Below are 23,931 nucleotides of genomic sequence, written 5' to 3' on the forward strand. Positions count from 1 at the left end.
ACATTGCGAAATATTGATCCTCCAATTTATTAAAATTATAAAAAAATAGGAAAACAATCAACAAATATTAAGTTTGATAGTTGTAATGAACTGGCAACACTGGGGCTGCGATGAAAAAGTTATTTGGAAGAGGGCTAATGACGCCTCGCTCACGCACCGCAGCCTATTTTTAATCATTTTCGGAAGAAGGGTTAGGGATAGCAATCGTGGAAGCGACTTTTAAATCTTATAATAATTCTGTACGCTTGTATTTTTTTAAATTTCGAAGTAGGTACTCACGACACGTTCTTGGCTTTGTATTATTAAAATATGTTTACTTGTAAGTATTTTTTTATTATATTAAAACAGATAAGAACAGATACATAATCCACATTATTGAAAAACAAATCATTAAATGTAAGTTAATTAAACAGAAAAAATAGATATGAATAAATCAAACCGCAACTTAAATTTTGTACATTGTTTTATTAATTTTAGACGTTTACTTTAAGACGAGGTCTTGTTTTGTAAAATAAATAATTATTTATATATTTCTAAAAACAAGCCGAAATGGCCCAATGGCTAAAACGACGCTGGTTCTATGCGATGTGTTTAATTTATCTCATGCTTAGCTGTAAAAGCAAACATCGTGAGGAAACCTGCATGTGTAAACCTTTTCCACATGAAGGCCGCCTCAGCTTAGTGGAACACTATCATATTTTACTTTACATTCCTTTTATTTATAAAAATAAATAAATATATTATATGTATAAGCCGTGAAAAATACGCGAGGTGAATATACAGGATTGAATATTGAAGCCACCTCCACCCTTAGCTGCCGGTAAACGTAAAACGTTATTGATGGTACGATTCCGTGACAAGTGATAAGCGTAACGGAGACCGTGGGATCGATAGCCGACAGACTGAATTTTTAATTTACTATTCAATGTGGAATTTATTTAACCGAACTTACCTTTGTATATTTGTCGTAATATAATTGTAATTATTGTGTTTGCGTGAGTGTGTGTGTATGCAATTCTGATGCCTGGGATTTAACCTCACTCCTAAATTTAGTTGAAAAGGAAAATGTATCCTTTACTTATTTAAAACCTTCAATATATTATTAGGCATATAATTTTAAAATATTAGACTGAAGTCGTCACGGAGTGGTGGCCTAGAGAAGCAAAAAGGCCAGTGGGCAGACCACCCGCCCGATGGTCAGACGATTTTAGGAAAATGGCGGGTGCTCAATGGATGCGACTAGCACAGGACCGGGAGAACTGGCGCGCCTGTGAGGAGGCCTATGTCCAGCAGTGGATTAATGTGGGCTGAATATGATGATGATGATATAATTTTAAGAGAGATGCCTCAATGGATAGAAGACATCTAAGGTTGGTTGAAATCTAGAAAACTACTAAGCTTTCACAAGCTAAATTTGGTTAAAGAAGAAAAAGTTTCGAGGAGTAATGCAAATGTCACATGAAATTCTACATGTGCACTTAATATCGGATATATTTCAAATAATTACTGAACACGCAAAATGAATAACAAAATATAATAAGTTAATTACTTTTGCTCGTGACCACTTAAAGTTATTTATATTAGAAACAATGAGAAACAAAAATTACACGAAACTGTATTATTCTTATTTATAACAAACATTAAAATTCAATATAGTCTTATAAAAAGTGTTGCCACCTAACTATAATTATTATTAAAATACTTTGTACGTTATTCGTTATTTATTTTTATTAAAACCATTAAATTCTTAATTAAAAAATGATCAATATTATAGCATTTAATAAGTCATATTATAATTATAAATAAAGGTATAACATACAAATAATTTAACACCATCCATTCTAAACAGATAAGATAAAAAAAACTAATGATGTAAAAAAGCTCCCCCACTCTACTCGATCGACCGTTAAACAGAAGCCAAATATCAATTCTCGAACGTTTAAACGGATAAAAAAAATAATAAAACAAAAAAACGCACCCTGTCTAAATATTGCGTGTCAAAGCCCACAGCTCTAAACGTTACCAGGCAAAAAAAAGTGAAAAGCAGTTAATCTTGACACATTTGCTTAGAATTTGAAAAAAGAACTGGCACAAAAAACCGCCCCCTGCCATTAGGTCGACCAATAAAAAAATGAAAAAAAAACCATGTTAAACAGCGTTTGAAAAAAGAACGACTTAATTGGTGGTGCGCGTGCCGCCCTAGTTTTTTTTACGCTTCCATTCAGTAACTTTTTTTATTTAGCCGTGGGGTGAATTTTTTGTGACAATTACGCCGGCGTTCAGCCGACAAATTATTTAAGATTATAACCTTTTAAAAGCTGTTAACGCTGCATAATATTACGTTGTAATTTATGTCGGTTTTAATTTAGTATTTTGTCGTGTAATTTAATCATAATATTTTGAATAAAGAGTAAATTTTTTTTTATTTTTATTGTGTATAAATTGTAATTTTAAATTAAGAACTTTGTTAAAATGTACTCGTATGCCTGTGTGAATACTTTTTATGTATTTCAAAGCGATTTTTTAATTGCAACTTTACAATTTGTATTATAATAATGTTATGTCTATTGCACTTACCTAATATTTACAAAGAGTAGTGTGTTTTAACATTTTATGATAACACATAGATAATGAATTAAAAGTAGAAGATAAGCAAAAATATTATTCTAATAAGTCGTATTACTTTAATTATAGTGACATCTATTGTAGAATAGCAACAGTATAAATTTTCTTATAATTCCAATAAGATTTAATTAACAAAAATATTAGCAACTTTTTTTTAAACTTTCAACTGCATTTAAGTTCAATTATCTATTTGTATTTTTTTTTTTACAATTTAAACAATTCAATATAACACAATCTGTAATCACTCGTTTATGTGATACCAAAAAAGGTCACTCCCGAAAATATGTTAGTAAAAAAAAAAAATAAAAAAAAAAATATTGCATAATTATGGAAAATTACCTTAAACGTGAAAAAGCAACCGGCCCGCGCCGCGACTACTTATAAAATTTCCATTTAAAACACGCTGCTCATTATCTTTTTTCTAACGAAAAAATGCACTACTAAAGAAACGAAACATCTAAAAAACAATTAACCATTGAACAAAACTAAGCTTTAATTAGATAGAAATAATAATTAATTTAATTTGTCGCGAATTTCGATATAAGTCCTTAATGAATATGCGTTCAACTTCTTGGACTACTTTATAGCCAATAGTGAGGGGATTAGTCTTATTCGAATGTCTAGTCGAAATCTCGACTAAGGCATTTCTGATGGGAACGAGCTATATTTATTACTTATTAGAAGCGTATTTTAGCTATAATCTTTTTTATGGTTATATTTATTGATTCATTTTAGTTTATTTTCTAGCCGATTTTATTAATAATGTTAACCTTAAATTATATATAAGAATTCGGTTAAAAAAAACGCCCCTTTTTTATAATATTATGCAAACATGAATTTATAGTAATGCAGAACTTATTCAATAAAAATACGAAAAGAAAAAAATATATAAAAGACAATACTGATATAAAAAAAATTGTTTCCTTATTCTGCAATTTACACTTTTTGCTTCGTATTAACTTGCTATGTTTGTGACGTAAGTTTAATTTTTCCACATTAAGAATAAAACTTAACTTTCAATTGTTTTCATATTTATCTATTTATTAATTACATATGTAATATTTTATATTGAATGGGTTATATTTGTAACGAAATTAAGAAACAAATACACGACTGTTTATACAGTCTTGTCAAAATTATATAATGAATTCATTATTTTCTTATTCTTTACGAGTTAATAAATAAAATTTAATTTAAATCCGACTACAACGATACCCTAGTCATTATCTTAGCTGCACACTGCGAGTGCAGTGCATCACTACCTATGTATGTGTGTGTTATCTCCTCTGCTACGTATGTAGATAAAATTTTGAAAAATTCTCAACTTTTCCGCGATAACCCCGCCGGGCGCCCAGAAAAAAGCTTTACGGACGCATGTGTAGTCGAAGACTACATTTCATTATTTTTAATAATCAAAATAACTCATTTTATGATTAATTGCAACTGTTTTTTTTAAATTGATTGGTTAATTTTGTATTTACTTAAATACTACACTTGCATTATAATTGCATTGCGTTTGACACACCAAACAGACACTACAAATTAAATATATTATAATTCCCTACAAACTATTTATACGATTGCATAAAATTCAGTTTATTTGAATTTTAGCTTTCATAATATGCCTAATATTTACATTTATTATTATTAATTTTATAAACATTTTTTGTAAGCAAATCAAAGAAAATTTAAACTGACATACTAAGAGATACTATAAAAAAAACAATGTCTAAATCTAACCTCTTATTATCTGGCTGAAGAATAAGTACAGAGACATAACATCATAGGTTCTGTGGTTGGCGGCGCATTGATGGTCGAAGGAAAGGTTTACTGTTATTAGTGTCTATGTCTAATGGGCGATCATTTCTCATAAAGTGGCCCATTTGCTTTCATGTTTTCCATAAAAAAAGCAACCATAAACCATTGGTGTATTTTTTTAAATGCTGGAATTATTTAAGTTGTTATAATATAGTAATTCAAATAAATAATATAATTTATAATTAATATTATAATAAATAATCGGGAACAGAATAGCGACTGCGACTAAGGATAGAGCACATCTTATAAATAAACGCTATGACCGACAAGTATTTATTATTTGCTATAACGTTATCATGCGACATAGTATGCGTTACAGGGTGTCTTTGTGAGAGTCTAGATAATGTCCTATCTTTGCCTAGATGCACGGCGACTGCTATAACCTGGCTAGATTGAAAAGTACATTTTAACTATTGAATATAGTTTTAATTAAATAATTTTAATACTACCGGTGTTAATTGTTGAATTAAAATATTTGTTTTGTGTTATCGAAATTGTACTTTCGTGATTGTGTGACTGTGTGTGTTATTATTCAAATTGTAATATGTGCAAATATTTTATAACCTAAAATTAAGTTATTTAAAGGTTTGTTTTCTGTGTTTTTTTTAGCTGTGGTATATAAATGACGCGCATTTAATAGAAAATAGGTAAATATTTAGCTTGTATATATTATATCGTTTGAATTTTGTTATTCATTATTTTATAGATAATATCCCTTATCTAAATACAAAATTAGAGACAAATCTTTAAATCATGTTTTGGAATACACGAAATATATATATATATATATATATATATATATATATATATATTATATATACAAGAATTTCTCATTTAATGATATAAGATAATATAATTTATTCATGCGTTTATTTTTTCCAGTTATAATAATTAAGTGTCCAGTAGTTCTTCCAGTTTTCAGTTCTGTCCAATTATTTGTATGTAATAAATTAGAACTTTCATTAATTATATTTATAATATCTTCGCCACGGCGGCCATTTTCAATAGAGACTAATCAACTGCGTAGGAGATATAGTGCAGAAGTGTGTGTGCAAACACTTTCTAATTTCTCAGTCTCATAGCAGTAGACGGCAATCGGACAAGACTAAGCAGAAAGCACGTGGAGGACCCACGTCTTTCTGTGCTTTTTAAGTGAAGGATATAATTCCTGTTAAATCTCCAGGCTATTCCTGGGAATGCCTTGACGGACTTAAAGCCTTTGGTTTAGAGGTATACTGCTTGTAAGCTAGCTACAGTTACGTGCACGAGTGTGAAGGAGACGCATGTACGTAGCTCATGTGTCAAGTGAGGATGTAAAGAATCTTTATTCTAAATTTCCAAAAAAGTAATAATTTATCGCTTTGAGGCAGCGCCATACAACTAGGTGTCTAAAGCATGGCGAATTGCATAATAGAGTTTTTGCTATGACCCCAACTCAATGGGATAAAACAGTTTTCGCTGTCATCATTATAAAGCTTGCCGTATGTCAGATTGTATGATCGAGCTTATCTACGGTACTACCAGTTCGACTTGAGAAGATCTCTTTGCGTTAAATGGTAAGGAAGTTTATCCATGAGTTAAATAGCTTAACGCTGCACCTCATAGCTTCAAAGACATTGAGTAAAACACATGCGTATACTACAACTACTAACGTCTAACATTGCCCAGTGAATCACAAAACCCTTGAGCCTTTACCGAAATTGTAGCAAAAATCCCAATTCACTAGCATTTGTGTTTTTAAATAATTTCCTGCTTAAGTCAAGGAAAATATCATGATGAAACCTGGATGCATGCGGATGAAATTCTTCTACATATATATCCGATCTGTATAGGAGCACAAAACGTTAAAAGGTGAAATCTTACTAATTAATATTTACTCTCATGTCAGAGTTAACTGATTCGTTACTAGGTAGTGCCCGCGACTTTGTCCTCATGAAAAAAATCATATTTGCGTCCTGTTACTATTACCACCTACACTTTAAAAAAAACAATTTCTTCATATAATTATGATCTAAATTTTTATTTTTACAGAATATCATGATCTCTAAGATGACACCGGGATTGATGAAGACTCCATGGACAAGAGGCGTTGTATTCAGAGGATAAGAGACAATATTCTAAAGATATACGGATGTATCGCATCGCTTCCAGTTTTTTGGCAAGTACGTATACTTATCGTAATAGACTGTTATTTCGAATAAAATACTTATGAAACTTATGTGTATATCATCTGTACTTTCTATATTTATTTAAACGAGTCAGTCCAAGCGCAATGGAGGAGCGTAGTGGTATAATCTTTAATATAAATGTGCGATATAAATTAAATTTTTAATCTGTGAGAGCTGCTACGCATTTAACTTTGAAATTTATGTTATTATTATTTTTTCATTCAATAATTCATTTCATTCAATAAGATTTTTCTTCAGAATTTTAACTATTTTTCTTATTATTATACTTGTATAAAGTGTCTTGCTATATATATGTATATATATGCTAAATATTCATCAATAAATTATCTGCAAAATTACTCAAAGTTTTATCATGCGGAAGATTTAACGAAATCGGCTTAATTACCGCAGTCAATTAATATAGGAATTTTCTAATCGCGCGCCTGCGCCGTAAAAAGATTTATCTTGCGCACACGCAGCCAGCGACCTCTGCCGGTAATTGGAGTAGATATAGCCTAACGGGGTGCCGCTTTTTGCTTTAGATAATGGAAAATGTTGTTTAGTCTTAAAAGGCATGCACAATTTTTTTTAAATCAAGTTTTTTAAATAAACTAATTAATGAATAATATTTGGGTCATACATAGATTTATATTATTACATAATACGAATATATGTTGCGAATCCAAATTATTACTAACATTTTTATAAGTTATGTTTGTTAATTTATGACTTAGTATAAAAGCGCAAACCATAATTACAAATTCATTTATAGTAATTATTATTTATTACGTATTTTATAGTAGCTAATAAAGTATAGTATTTTAATTATTTATAAATTTTTCTATATAATATTTGCGGTATTATATATCTGCCTCGTTATTCAACTGGCTAGCATATAAGGCTGCGGACGTTGAGGCTTTGCATTCCAAAAAGACGTAAGTAATAAGTTTTTTTGTCAAAGTAAAGTGCTAGTCCAAAATAAGAAGGTCTTTTTAAATATAAAATAGGTGAGTGGACGAGCAAATTGGTCATCTGATGTTAAGTGATCATCACCGCCCATAAACATTGGTGCTGTAAGCAATGTCAACCGTTCCTTACATTGATTGCCAATGTGCTAACAACCATAGACGTTATGTCCCTTGTGCCTGTCTTTATACTGGCTCACTCACCCTTTAAACCGGAACCTACTCAAAGCCACCAAAGTTGACAAAGTTATTCTCCCATTTTTCATTGCACGTAAATAAATAAATTGGCCCTGAACTCTCTCATCCCATTGGATATGAGTCAAGAAATGTAAAGCGCCCCAGTTCTGCACCGCACATTTGAAAACTGAATCTGATTTTCGGTGAGGACAAATTTATCATTCCAAAAATTTATCAACCAATTCTAAAATCGAAATGTAAATGTTTCTATTTTTTATGTCGATTATTAAAGTTTCCTACAATGATTATTATGTATGTACCTAGTTGATAATTAAGTTCTTTGAATTTGCACCACAAACATACATAATATCAGCCTCTGAATGCTTGTTCTCCCCTTTTGAAGAAGGTTTAGGCCCTGTTCCATCAAACGGCTTCACTGTGAGTTAAAGAATGACAGATTTCATCCGATACATGATACATTTACAAAGATGTTTGCTAGATTTTGTATCCGGGACCTTTAGCTTAGAACCACGTGAAATCATCTCCCATTCTCAATTATTTTATTTATAGGAATCAGAGAAATGTCATAAATATTTTTAATAGTAATATTTAATAAACTCTATGTACATACAATTTACGTACACATGAACAAATTCACTGACACAAATTTGTATTATAATATATAAATAATGACCAATCCGGATTATGACTCAACATTACCTTACGTTAAAACGTCAATCTATTACAAACGAGATAAAAGAGATGCTGTCAAATGTACCGCGACTCGGCTAAGTTTAGGACACCTGAGAGACTTTGGGCATTCCATGTCCGTTAATCACAATTAATCCAATTAAACAAAACCTTTATATTATATAAATCTTAGAACTAGAATTTATATAATATTCGTATATAAAATACTAAACATAGGCCTTGGTATTGTCATTTTATAAACCTAGAAATATCTCTATCTATGAGAATTAACGGAAATTATCGTTTTCTAATGTGAATTCTACTATCATATTCAAACAAAAAAAACAGCAGATAAGTTTGAATTTTGATATTATATTAGGTCATTGTCATCCCCGAAATTTATTGTTTACTAGTATGTGACGTCATCGTTGAATTAAGTCTGTAATAGAAGATTATTCATATTAAATCTGTTAGTCCTTGGCGTCAGTGAGTCTATTTGTTAAGTATAATATTGCATTGCTCCATACAGATGCGGTCTGGGTGCATTATCCTTGCGATTGTATCCACTTGCTCCGGAGAGCATGTTACATTGCCGTTAATATTTATAACCATTTGTGTTAACACTGCCATTGAAAGTAGTAACATTTAGTATATTTATTTGTGTGACTTATAACCTTTAAATTCATTTTCAATCGTATTTAGAAATCACAGTTATTGTACGAGTAAGAAATCGTACTAAAATGGTATAAAGCTTTCAAAACTATAAAAGATTATGCTTCCAAATTAATACTTAAGATTTAATGACTGCCGCTAATCAATAATTGAATTGAAAGTATAACTTATAATTATAGTGATGAAACCAATATTGAGACATAGCACAAAATAGTTAAACTTGTAATATATATATATAGTACGTTATGTTAAATTCAACCTATTTTGCATATATACATTGTAGGTGACTAATATAAATTTACGCGAACCAAATCTATGCCAATATTGTTGTCAATCCAAAACCAGCCTTAAAAGACATATACAATTATTTTCTGTATGTTTCAGACACGCCTGCAGCTTTTGGTCACATAAACAAAACCTCACTTCAAAATGTCTATTTACAATATATTTTATCGTACAGTATTACAAGTGAGCTAGAACATAAAAAACGGCATTAGAAAATCGACTTAGATATAACAGAAAAATAAATCATCGTCCCACGCACGCGACCTAGCCCAACGGACACACGCAGAGTGAAAAGGACAAAAAAAGTCGGAGCAGGAAAAAAAGCATCGGGCGCGAATACACCCGAGGGGAATGAACTGCGAAAAATAAGACGAAAACGTTCGCCCGCGCACATGTGCGTTCGGCCATTTTTTTCTCGTCGTCCCGCTCTAGCGCCAAAAATGGTCGCGTATCGGGCGTGTGCGAGTGAGACGGGAGAAAAGAAAGCGCGAAAGAGTTGGTCGTTGTTGGTTCTGTGCGTTGCCGCGCGCGCTGCTGAGCTGGGAAACCTCTTCCTGTTTAGACGTATTCCTTACCATTTTGGTTCGTTCTCCATTATGCGCTTATGTTAGTTATTTGCTAGATTAACGGAATGCTTTATTGCCGTAACAGTATTTAAATGAATGTTCCCCTTAATTATTCTACTATATAATGCTTTTTAATATACGTTATACCGTGTCTAATATTTATATGTAAATAAAAATCATTACAATATCACGTATCCATTTCGAAACTAGTTGTATTAAAATAAATTAAAAACTAATTAAATAATGCAGTTGTAATGTCTTCCTACACAACGTGTTACTAGCTGATTCTGTACCGATGCAGGGAAAATTAACCTATAATAGATTGCAAATAAGGGCTAGGTTTCATTTAGGTATTCTAATGAATCTGTCGGACGGTGATTTAGCGTTCTCGAGGGACCTTTTTAATTGATGCCTTTTTCTCGGCATGTTTATAGCGTAGTTGTTAAGGTCTAGTTGTATTTTACTAGTTTTTTTTTCTAAGATTAAGATACTGGCTGGAAATAAAAAAAATATTATCATGACAGTGATTTATTAGGCATAAAAGATAGAATAATATGGTTTTAATGGGATGTAGGAGGTGATAAAATGTTCCCTTAGCAGTCGCACTAAAACTAGGCAAGCACTAACAATACATTCGCGAAACTTAGATTTTTGAAGGTAGAAATTCGAAAATAAAATAAAATAGGTATTTGAAAATTAATCATAAACAGCTGATAAGCATTTTATAAATAATACTAACCACAAATATAACAGTTGAGAGATGACGTCACATTATTTATTTAAATATCGAATTAAGCTTTTTAATTTATTTTTGATATAAAAACAAATGATTATGTAATTAATAAATGTTTATTATATAGATATTATATAATATTCTCCTTAAGTTACTTTCTTAACTAACGTAGATCATCGGCGGCGGCATTAAATTGGCGTAAATTTTTAAGAGCGCACTAAAACTCTCCTGCTACTTTACACTTCCTTATTCAAAGACTAATTGGCGTGTATAATTATTGACTCTAAGTCTCTTTATTATTAAAAAAAATTAACGGCCTTACTTATAAACGTTGTTTGATTAACGCTGTCTTCTGCTTTCGAATTTCACTAAACAGCGGCTAAGCAATGTTCATAATATTAAGGCCGATAATGTTTTTATTAAGAACATTTTAAAAGTTTACATTTTTATTATGTTATAGGTAAGTGGTCATAACCAACCCACAGATAATGGTCTACCAAGTTTGGGAACTTAGATGTTATGTCCCTTGTGCCTGTAGTTACATTATATTTACTGGTGGTAGAGCTTTGTGCAAGCTCCTCTGGGTAGGTACCACCCACTCATCAGATATTCTACCGCAAAACAGCAGTACTTAATATAGTTGTGTTCAGGTTTGAAGGGTGAGTGAGCCAGTGTAATTACAGGCACAAGGGACATAAAATCTTAGTTCCCAAGGTTGGTGGCGCATTGGATATGTAAGCGATGGTTGACATTTCTTACAATGCCAATGTCTAAGGGCGTTGGTGACCACTTACCATAAGGTGGCCCATATGCTCGTCGGCCTTCCTATTCTATATAAAAAAAAATTAGAATATCTGATGAGTGGCTGATATCTACCCAGACGGGTTAGCACACAGCCACTTGATTAGATTACGATAGCACGCTTGAATCATTTTTTTCAAATATTTCAGATTTTTAATTAAATATGTCGTATAAACGGGATCGTATTCGATTTTAACAGTAGGATTATTCTGTAGAGTATATTCGAAATCCACCGCAGAAAACTGTCGTGATATGTCATAAAGTGATATGCGACTTTGACCATAATAATTATAACATTTGATGAATACACGCATTTCACGGGTGAGTTATAAAATGAGATGTCATGACCGTTTAGCGTAACCATTTTTTAACGTTCTAAAGCGATATTCAATTAGGCCTTATATGATAAATAACCAGATTAACTAACAAATAAACTTATAAAATAGCTATCCATGATTACAGTTCTTTTTTTAAACTAACATTTCCACAGATGTGTTCATGTCTTTGATTTATCTCCTCTGATTTATCTATGTATATCTACGTGTATTTAGATTAAGTTTATTTGTGATTTGGCTGTATGTTATCATACCCAGACCGCAAAACAATAGAAAAAACTTAACTTAATCGCCTTCTGTGATATATTCATTTTTGTCCACGATTACAGTCAGTAGACTAGTTTTCGCCTGCGAGGAAGTATTAGGTAATCTATATCCTGTTCCTCGAACAACGTGTATGCAAAACTATATGAGTTTGAGTAGTTTAGGCGTGAAAGCGTAACAAATATATACACTTACGCATAGTTTTTTTTTTCTTATTTAATTGAGGGACTTTACACCTACACAGGTACGTCAGTCCCACTGTCCCTTCAATTTTTTGTGACATCACTAATTATTTATTGCTATTGGACAAAATTCCAGGAGCATCCTAAAATAGAATTATGCAATTGTAAAACGTTACTGTAAAATTGGTCAAGTGGTTCTCGAGATTATCTCGCAGATGGACCGTATCAATTATTGCCCTATAACAATTATATAATTGCACTTTATTTATATAACATTGTATATTACTGATTGATTTAAAAAAAACCATCTTTGATTGTAATGTTCGATTTTAAACTTGAGAAAAAAGTAGGTAATAGGGGAACGATGGTCTGTTAAAAACCTTACTAATAAAGTGAGTCGCGGCTTACCTACTCGAACAATCATGAAATTTTGCATACTTGATGTCAGGGATACAAAAAATGATATAGAGTACCTTGCTATTACTCAAACACGGGGCGAAACCGCGGACGGATTTTTTTTTTACCATGAAATTGTACCTTTTTAATTAAGGCTGCCAGGTACATCATTTCAAGGTGGTTGGTGTTCATAAATTAAAAATTGACTAGTTATATAAATAAAAGAGTCGAGATACGCGGATCATAGCCGAAGATCACGGGTTCAATCTGAGCACCATAGAATTGTCAAGAGCTTTTAATTGGGGCTTATCTACTCACGCTCGATTGTAAAGCATACCATTAAAATCTGCACATTGTATCTGTTGAAATTCTCCTACATATTTATCTAGAACTTTACTAACTTTAGGGGTATTAAAGCTCCATACCTTAAGAGAAGAGGAGAAATTGTTTGTTAAGCGTGCATGGTCTGACTTTACACCTTCATATAAATATTGATGGAAATACCGCCCCCTAATATGTAGACCGTAGATGTATAAGTACCGAGATGGCCCAGTGGTGAGAACGCGTGAATCTTAAACGATGATCGTGGGTTCAAACCCGGGCAAGCACCACTGAATTTTCATGTGCTTAATTTGTGATTATAATTCATCTCGTGCTTTACGGTGAAGGAAAACATCGAGAGGAAACCTGCATGTGTCTAATTTCACTGAAATTCTGCCATGTGTGTATACCACCAACCCGTATTGGAGCAGCGTGGTGGAATAAGCTCCAAAAACTTCTCAAAAAGAGGAGAGGAGGCCTTTAACCCAGCAGTGGGACATTCACAGTCTGTTACGGTAATATGTAGACGTTAATCAATATACAACCAGCTATGTAGACAACACTTGGATAAGAAGAGCGTCGGGAAATGGTATGTAGGTTAAAATCGAGAACACCATTTTAAAGTACAAAGCAAAACCTTCCCAGTTTAATTGCACACTCGTTACGGTACCTACGGACTGGTACAGCTTTTAGGGTTAAGTGCGTGAGGACCTAAAGCCGTACTTGTGTAATCACAATTATTTGGTCTAAAATATACGTATTCATTATTTTCTCTCTGTTTACGTAAATTTAATTTGGATCCACATAATATATACATACGTATTATTTAAAATTTGTCAGTTTTAATTAAAAGAAAATATCTTAGAAATCCGATTGCAAAATTTACCTATAGGTATTAATTATTCTTTATTCGGAAAACTAAAACCTCGTACTCTTTACAAAACATTTTATAAAGTTACAGATTAAAAATGTTGATACAAACGAAATCACACCTAACACACACATTCACACGTCAAGTATCACCCGTATTATATTAGGAATAAAGTCTAGAATAAAAATAGTGTTTATAAAAGAAATATAATAAGCTGGACCTAGTCCGTGCTTAGCCTTGCCTAACCTGTTTTTTCTCCATATCGCCTTACCTATTCTAACGTAATAGAATAACATGCGCAATGTCAATTAGCCTTTTTATTTAAACACGTGACGAAAAAAGTATTATTTAAACGCAAACATTTTTTTTTCATAAATTTGGCTCTGACATAAAAAAAGTTTTTTTTTTAATAATACAAGATATAAATGTTTATTTTATATGCCATTCTTTATATTCTTAAATTTATGTATTACTTACTGGGTAAATTAATAAGCATATACTAGATATTAATACATATATAATAACTTAATGCTTATATGAAATCATTCATATAGAGCTTTATCTTTTGCAAAAATATATATAAGTAAATAAAATAATTAGTCTAACATATTATTTATGTATTAGGGTTAGATAAAAACATCGCATCCGCTATTTCGAAATATCTAACTAACGAGCGTTCATTCTAACTAAAACTCGAATCTTAGGCAATATAATTAGAATGGGATGCCATTACACTAACGGTCCCACAGATATCCTTAAATATTCCTCTCACATCGAATATCTTAAACCAATTCTCGAATTTAAAATGTAAACTTATGTTACATTTCGTAAAATCTAACACAGCAGCCTTCAAATAAATTAACAAACGACAATAATCTCTATTTCTTTATATATAGGGTTCTTATTTATCATAATCTATTCGCACTAGGTATCTCCTCCCCACCACATAGCTTCGCGTGAGTCAACTTGCGCGGGCGCAATTTTGCAACCGAAATTCTACCAGTTTGAGACAATGGCATTATTAGGCGTTAGACGCCATTTTGTTTAGATAAGTCAAGATTTAAGGCACATCTAAACATTGTTTTATCTGAACCTAAGTAGATTAATATTATGTTTTCTATAATATTATTTAATTTGGAAATTATTCTTTTAAAACGGTCATGGCGATTTACTGTATTCGGTAATATTATTTATGTTGATATACCCTTTATATAAAAAAACTAACGGTTTTGTTAAATTAATAGTTTATTATAGACTAGCGCTTTATCCGAGGCTTTGGTAGCGTCATAATTCTTGCTAAACTACAATTTCCATAGCTCTTTCTTCAAAAATGAAAATGAAGGATTTTCATACAAACTTTTATATCCTTTATTAATAGTGGTACTATTTAGGGGTTATTTTTCTAAATATCCTGCCTTAGTACCCCGCTGGCTAAAAAAACCCGTATGCCTTTTTCAAGGTACTTTAGTAATTTAGACTGTGAGATGATATTAATCAGTCAGTCTAATTACTGGTGGTAGAGCTTTGTGCAAGCTCATCTGGGTAGGTACCACCCACTCATCAGATATTCTACCGCAAAACAGCAGTACTTGGTATTGTTGTGTTCCTGTTTGAAGGGTGAGTGAGTCAGTGTAATAACAGGCACAAGGGACATAACATCTTAGTTCCCGAGGTTGTTGGCGCATTGGTGATGTAAGCGATGGTTAACATTGCTTACAATGCCAATGTCTATGGGCGTTGGTGACCACTTACCATTAGGTGGCCCATATGCTCATCCGCCTTCCTATTCTATAAAAAAAGTCAGTTATTCTTATATAAATATGTAATAATCAAGTTAAATGTCAAATATTATTATCACTATTAATATTTAAGCGTTAAATTTAACATAAAAATAGAAGTAGTTAAAATAAATATTTAATTAAGACTTTTCATTATAATGTTTATGTATTTCTGATTGAATTTCGGCCACAACGCATCTGTGCGGCGGATATTATTATGCAGAAATGTGTACGCAAACACAGGTACACTCTCTATTTCCACACTCTTATCAGAACTCCCGTCTGATTGGATGGTAACAGGCGCAGGAGCAACAGTTTTACGTGTTTTTCGGCGTTTGACTTCCAGAAAACTTACTTCATTATGTTATAACCTAATATAATGCAAATACTTTTATTTAAAATAATACTAACAGTACATAAATATAATAAAATACCTATACTAAATATACAAAAAATATTTTATCGAGAGCCGAGTAAAAAATTGAGTTTTCACAAATAAAATTTCAACATAAATTATAATAATAAAATTATATATAAAAATCAAATCAAATTGTATACAAAAAAAGTCGAGATGGCCTAGTGGTTAGAACGCGTGAATCTTAACCGATGATCGTGGGTTCAAACCCGGGCAAGCACCACTGAATTTTCATGTGCTTAATTTGTGTTTATAATTCATCTCGTGCTTGACGGTGAAGGAAAACATCGTGAGGAAACCTGCATGTGTCTAATTTCATTGAAATTCTGTCACATGTGTATTCTACCAACCCGCATTGGAGCGGCGTGGTAGAATAAGCTCCAAACCTTCTCCTCAAAAGGGAGAGGAGGCCTTAGCCCAGCAGTGGGACATTAACAGGCTATTACTGTACTGTACTGATATAAAAATCAACGAATATTAACTCGACTTTTTAGTATCTGTATAATTATGTTTGGGTTAATATGCCTTATTATTGTTTATTTTTTTTAAAGATTTAAGTATCTGTGGCATGTTCTTACTAATTTAACATTTGGTCAATTTATATAGATATTATTATTTGTTTCGAAACGCTTCATATTTTCCATTAGATGAATAGTCATTATTCGAAATCATGTTTCATCAATGCGTCAAGATGTTTAAATATAGGACTGTGAAAATATTATTACACTGGCAAGTATGTCGCCAGTTTTTAATTTACCTTTCGTAACAGAAAATTGAAACAGTACCTATGTTTTTACATATAAATATAATACATAATATAACTAAGTTTGTAAAATGAATGCGCTTAATGATTGTATATGATGCTTTTAAGTAGATGATAATGTAATAAAAAAAGATAAAATTTTATTTAATTATTATCATACTATTTTTTCAATTTCAAAAACGATGATATTAAATATACACATAAGCAACGTTACATATATGTTGCATTTAAAGCAATTTTGAGGTATCAATCTTTATAGTAATAATATTTAAGGAAACCAAAGCAGACAAGAAAATTAATAAAAATACAATATAATATCTTTGCGTGGGTTACTTTAAACACTCGTCTAAAATATAGGATGTACGAAAGAGCTGGCCACTATCGCGTTGTTTGTTTGAACTGGCTGAAAGAAGGGAGTCTGGTGTTGTTAGGCCGAGTGTTGACAAGCGACGAAAAGATTATGTAATTAGATAATTTGGATATATGTATTAAAAATTTAAGAAAAAATATGTAATGCATTATGTAGATATGACAAAAAATACATCAGGGAGCCATTTGCGTACAATGTTATATAAGATTATTTATTATCCAGTTTAAATATATAATATTTCTTCGTTCGGTATTTGGTAGAATCGATTCGATAAGCCCTTAACGATTAAAAAATAGATTTATGCTGTTAATTAGATGCTAAATAAACTATGTTTTAAGCAATATCATAGAAAATAATCTGAATTAAATATAAGTATCAAAAAAACAAAATATATAATATTATATTTTGAATATTATGCAATAACGAATAAGAATTCAGTGAAAGTGATGAAACTAGTCAAAGGGCTTATACAAGACATTAAGATTTAATTTCGATTACAAAGTATATACAGAATTATTATGTACAATTATAATTTATTATCTATATTGTATTGGAATGAGACTTCGCAAGCCGTAAATTAAATTGCCGTATCTTTTTATGAATTGATCAAAAAACCACCTTTTCTACGGCGTAATAAACTTCGAGCGTGCTTGAAGCACAAACTTCCAAAACATATACACTTATTTTCATTTAGTTATAATACATATTAGTAAGATCTGCAAGTCGTATTTGTACATAAAGAATAATTTTCAAATGAAAATAAAATCGAACGGAATTATTATCTGGAAAAAAAGGCTTCCAATGATCGAATCCGGAATCTTCTGGATATATTAAAAAAAATATAATATCATACTTACAACGATCTGTATTATTTATATAATTTAAGCTAATAGGTACTTTTGTCCCAGAAATATATATTTTTTTAATGTAAAAATAAAATGATTCTTTTGCACAACTCTATCATCAGTTCAAAAATTCAATTGTGACTAATGGTCGCAGCACATTCTGCTTTAATGATTAAAACAAACATTTTTAAAAATTATTGTAGTTGTGTTTACATATTGTATTGTATATTTGTCACACGGATGTCGTTAAATTATATTTCTAGGAAGATTGGTAATGGTGCAGAATAAAATATAATATTTAAACAAACAAATCTCATACTTTTAAGAAAGTAAGACCGAATATGTTGAGACTATTATTTTTATTTAATAAAATATTTTTTTCAACTGTTGCAATGTTTCTTTGTAAATTAGGCTCACTTCTTGTATTTTATTTTCTAATTTAATAACTTGGTATTTACAAATAATATTAGTTAAACTGTAGCAATTAACAATTTTATAACCCTGCATGTGTGTACCCCGCACTAACAAATTCTATTTTTGAAGTTTAGATCGGTAATGCGCGCTGCAGTTTTATGCACAATTTTGCGGCCGCCGGATGAAACGCCCGCCATTTTTAAATTTAATTATAGAACCGAATCGCAGGAAGCGCGTTCTATTTTCAAATTTTATTTATTCATCTAGGCGGAGTTTTGGCCACTCCTAGATGAGTTAGAAAAACATGGCGGATTATAAATTGGATTAATTAATGTTTAATATCCTCTCAAACACATTAATTACTTTTAATTTTTTTATGTAATGTTATAATAAAATAATAGTTTATTTATTGGTAAATATCCACTGAACCAAAGCAACCCATAAATGTTTATTCATTCTTAACGGCTAATACATTATAAAATTAATATACTATTTAATAGACGTGATCTGACTTGGCTTTAGTTATAAATAAAATTCCCTCGTAACTTTATAAGTGCAATTCAATAAATTCTTTGCGTGACTTTCAATTTTGCTAAGACGCAGATATATACACAGCTCGTATAAATGTTATCGTGATGTGACAGTATACCAGTTTTTATACTTAACCGTACCATACTCCTTTCTATAACTCCGTCATATCTTAGGAGGCTCTGGATATTTAAGAATCAAATATTTTATGTGGATTAAATTATATATTTTTGTATCTCTCACGAGCTGGTATTAAATAAAAGAGTATGAAAGTGGGAGGGATATAGGTTAGCCGAATCTAATTATTGAAAATAAGCCGTTAGGCCTGCGCCTGAACTCTTTCCAGTCGTGTCAGATTTGCCGTCACATTATGAGGATGAGGAAATAGAGAGTGCATATGTGTTTGCACACACACTTGTGCATTATGCCCTGCGCAGTTGGCTAGTCTCCCTTGAGATTGGCCGCTGTGGCCTTAATCGGTCAGGAGGACATCAACATCAAATGTGATAAGATACAAGGAAAGACGGAACAAATGATGGTAGGTGTCATCTACAAAAATAAGGGTTATGTATAAATTGACACCAATCTTTAAACTATCGATGCGGATCCAACCTTGGAATTTAACGTATTTTGTCCGGTGTAATTTCATTTATCCGTGGTAACTAAACGAAGCAATATATAATATATATCTGTCCCAGTAGTTAGGGATGTGGACCGATGATTCCGAGTCCATCCAACCGATGCTTTCTGGGAGGCAGGCACCACTGAATTTCCATGTACTTACTTTGTATTTATAATTTATCTCGTGCTCGTGAAAACGTCACGAGGGAATCAGCAAGTGGCGGATGAAAATCTGGCACGTGCCAAGTCGCATTGGAGCAGCGTGGTGGAGTAAGCTCAAAACCTTTTCCTCAAAAAGTAGGCCTAAAGCCAGCAATGGGTCATTTACAGGCTGTTACTTAAGGAACAATTTATGAGTATGAGGGCTACTTACCTGGGTGGGATTATAAGTCATCATATGTATACTAACATTAAAAAAACTAAAGAGTTTGTCTGTTCTTGCTAATCTCAGAATCTACTCAGAGCAATCTAATTTGAATTTTTTTTATGATTAAAATAGACCAATTAATGATAGGTTGCCGCGCAATGTTGTATACATTGCGCTGCAATCCAAAGAGGGTAATGGGCTGCCTTTGCAACCTTATCAAATATTAATCATGTTCTATAATTATTATTTATTATTTTATTAACAGGGCAATTAAGATGTATTTTGTACTCTTGATTATAATGACTCACTCATCAATGAATACGGAACGCAGCGATACAGAATATTGTTAGTTGGTTTCATTCCAACTCAGTCAAATAGATTGTGTTCAATAAACTTATATAAACCAAGCATCTCCTATTGAATAGGACTTAAGGAAGATTTGACAGATCTATCCCATCACACTCTTTTCACCACGTTTCCGATATCCTCGATGTTTTTCATTACCGTACGTTGAAAGCAAATTTTCTTGGGAAAAACTGAGTGTATTATTTAATATATGTATTTACGTTCTACGAACTGGGTCATGTACAAGGCTTAAAATTTGATAAGAACAAATGTAAAATACGAACTAATCGGTCATCACAGTTTTCACTCAATTTGGAAACGAAAATTAAAAGCAGTTGACCTATTTCATTATATAGACTTGCGTCATCGCCTTCCCGATCGCGATCTTTTTATAATTAAAAACCAAGACCTGCATTGCCGCCAAGTGCAGTGGGTGCATTACAAAAATACCCACTAAAATTCAAGGTTGGATCGGCAAAAATAACGTTGGATACTGGCGCTCATGCACTTGAACGCATCTTTGAGATCGACTCGACTGGATTTTATACGGATTTTAAATTCAATCATAAAAATAACAAAAACACAGAAATTAAAAAAAAAAGTTCCGGACGCAATCTCTCGATATCAATTAGCTATTTAAAGGCATTTAGATGCAATTCAACTTCTACTTTTCTTTTTTAATTACGAAAGCACATACGTATACGTATAGAAATATATACGCACACACATACACCGATAAAACAAGATACATAATTAAATATAGTATTGTAATATCTGAATCTTGAAGTACTTTTGAATATGATTTGTAAAATACTTGTAAAATATTTTAAGTTCTGATATCCATTAGTTTCAAGCAGATATTCGAAGAATACGAATATAAATAATATCATATAAACTATTATTAACCATTTTTGTTTTGTGTCAACGTTTCTAGCAACCGTAATGTAATTTCGCGAAAACGTACTCCGAAATACGCTGATAAACCAATTTTTATCCCGACTTAATTAAACTTGAACCGAACTTTTAATTTTAAATTAATAAGAATAAATTGCTATAATATTGTTTTACTTGCAGTAACTGAAATATATGACGAACTTTTCGGACATTTTAAATGTTTTTACAGTTTTCAATTTGTTTTGCTTTTAAACAAGTTGAAGTGAAATGGAACATCGTTTGTTTTTAATTTATCCTTGTAATACAATCTGAACATAGTAATGGTTTTTTAGTTTATCAAATTTTACTTGAATGTATACGATATATATACATATATATATTATATATTTTATGTAGATAGGTGTATATATGATTCGTCAAACATATTATCTTATGGTATTCCAGAGTATCAGCAGGAATATGGATTCAGTAACCTCCATCATCCCAATGGAAGGAAATATTTTTTTTCGGTTATTTGGTTAAATAAAGAAGATATTCTTAAAACATTGACCTACGATTTGATAAGGGCTCATATGCACGTTCCCTAATATAGTCTACATGATCTTCACATAGCAAACCGGAAAAGCTTGTCAGTCAAAACTATATTTGTAAGAGCTGCTATACACTAGACAGCTTTTAGGTATATTACAATATGCTCTCTATATAAAAACACCTCATAGGCCGAGTGGCAGGCAGGTACAGCTGTGTTTTTATTTTTTATTGAATAGGTAGGCGAACGAGTATATGGGCCACCTGATGGTAAGTGATCACCAACGTCTCTAGACATTGGCGTTGTAAGAAATGTTAACTATCGCTTACAACACCAATGCGCCACCAACCTTGGGAACTAAGATGTTATGTCCCTTGTACCTGTAATTACACTCACCCTTCAAACCGGAACACAACAATATCAAGTACTACTGTTTTGCGGTAGAATATCTGATGAAAGGGTGGTACCTACCCAGACTAGCTTGCATAAAGCCCTACCACCAGTAGAAGGTCGTGGCTTAAATCTCAGATCACCGAGAATTGTCGCGATATGGATATGCTATGTGCCTAATATAGCTTACAATATAGCAACTAATTAGAAGAGTAGGAAAGTTTGATTGTTTTTAACAAATGTTCTAAAATTAATTTAAGAAAGTATATTCTGAGTTTCTTATCGATTATACTCGGTTTCCATTTTATCGATTTCAAATATTTATCACTATTTATATATTAATTTGTAATGTGTTAAATGTGTTCGTAAAAGCTTCTTTCAACAAAGCGTTACTTTTATTTGACTGATTAAATCTTAAAAAGTTATTGGGTTTTTATGGCGAAGATTCTTAGTAACAGCCCGGAGTCTGGTAGTTAGAAGTGTGTACACACAAGTGTGGGAGTGTACGTAAAACCGTGTAGTAAGTTGTATTGGATTGCCGTCCCATCGGATTATGAGAGTGAGGTGGGTGAGTGCATCTGTGTTTGAGCAACACTTTTGCACCATAATACGTCCTTTCTTGGCCGTGTCCGAAATCAGTCAGCAAGACGTTATCATACCTCAATTTAAAAAAATACCTTCCTATATTCTATGTCAACTTTGAAATAATATATATACAGAAAATATAGTAGCGGAAATACTAGATAAAATTTATGAAATACATAATAATGTACAAATCTAATGAGTGACACTCTTGGCGCGTAAACAAAAAGTCGTAAAGCCAATATGCCGACATACAATTCCAATTTTTATAATGTTTCAAATGCCACTTTACAATAAAAATTATATATTTTTCAATATATGGACTATTTCTTAAAAACATATGTATAAAAAAATAAATTTAAATATAAGCATCATGTTACCATACCATTATTCATAATATTACATAATTGCATGGTACATTATTTCATATTTATTATTGGTACATAAGCAATTTTTCAGTGAAATCTATTACAAATATAAATTTTAATCATTGTTTTGACATAGCACAAATCCCAAATATTCTGTATATATATGTAAAGACTATAATAATATGTATTTAGCTCATGTATATACATGATTTGATATCGAGGCTGTTAGGGAACGCTATCACAATATTAAGGTTTAATTCACAGGACTAACAAACAAACTGTCTAGGTGTTTCAAATTGAATCGAACTTTGTAATGACTATCATTTTTAATAATAACACGTTTTTATTGTTTTTATTTATTTATAAATTTTCAAACTCACCCTGTATATTGGCACCGATAGCATCATATTGCACTTGTAATTATGGTTAATTATTTAAATATAATTTAATTAGTAGCAATGAATGACATTATCTTACAATTTAAATCTTTACGAGTTTTATAAAAAACTATTGACCAATGGGATTACCGAATATTCTAAGTCAACTCACACATCGATATCACAAATATTCTAATATCACTAACACTACGAACGGAGACATCTGATTGGCGCGGGCGGCGGTTCTCTTTAATGTGTTATGCACATTTTTACAAACATCTATTTTTGCGGTACTCAGTTTTTATACCGCTTATACCAGGAACGGACAATCTTAATACTTAAAATTTAGTTCTTTATTTTGATAATTTAAGCGTTATAATAATAAAATACAATTACATTCGTTAGTTCGCTTTAATATGAAACAAAAGTAAACTAGTTTAAAACGATACGTAACTCTTTTTAGAACATTCTAGAAC

General features: G+C 31.5%; 1 protein-coding gene and 1 long non-coding RNA gene across 9 annotated transcripts in view; one reads left to right on the plus strand and one right to left on the minus strand.

Moving 5' to 3' along the window:
* Positions 1–23,931, minus strand: part of LOC126777795 (zinc finger protein 628-like) — a 110,096-nt gene that overhangs the window by 73,992 nt on the left and 12,173 nt on the right. The gene's annotated exons all lie outside the window — the stretch shown is intronic.
* Positions 5,335–23,931, plus strand: part of LOC126777805 (uncharacterized) — a 63,888-nt gene continuing 45,291 nt past the window's right edge. For 3 of the 4 annotated variants that reach the window (XR_007670094.1, XR_007670097.1, XR_007670096.1), the window contains exons 1-2: positions 5,335–5,999; positions 6,475–6,605. This is a non-coding gene — a long non-coding RNA (uncharacterized LOC126777805). Of the gene's footprint in view, positions 6,000–6,474; positions 6,606–9,499; positions 11,237–23,931 lie in introns of those variants that run through there. The other variant, XR_007670095.1, reaches the window with a different exon arrangement.

Source organism: Nymphalis io, chromosome 24 (genome assembly GCF_905147045.1).
Source record: "Nymphalis io chromosome 24, ilAglIoxx1.1, whole genome shotgun sequence".
Taxonomy (NCBI): domain Eukaryota; kingdom Metazoa; phylum Arthropoda; class Insecta; order Lepidoptera; family Nymphalidae; genus Nymphalis; species Nymphalis io.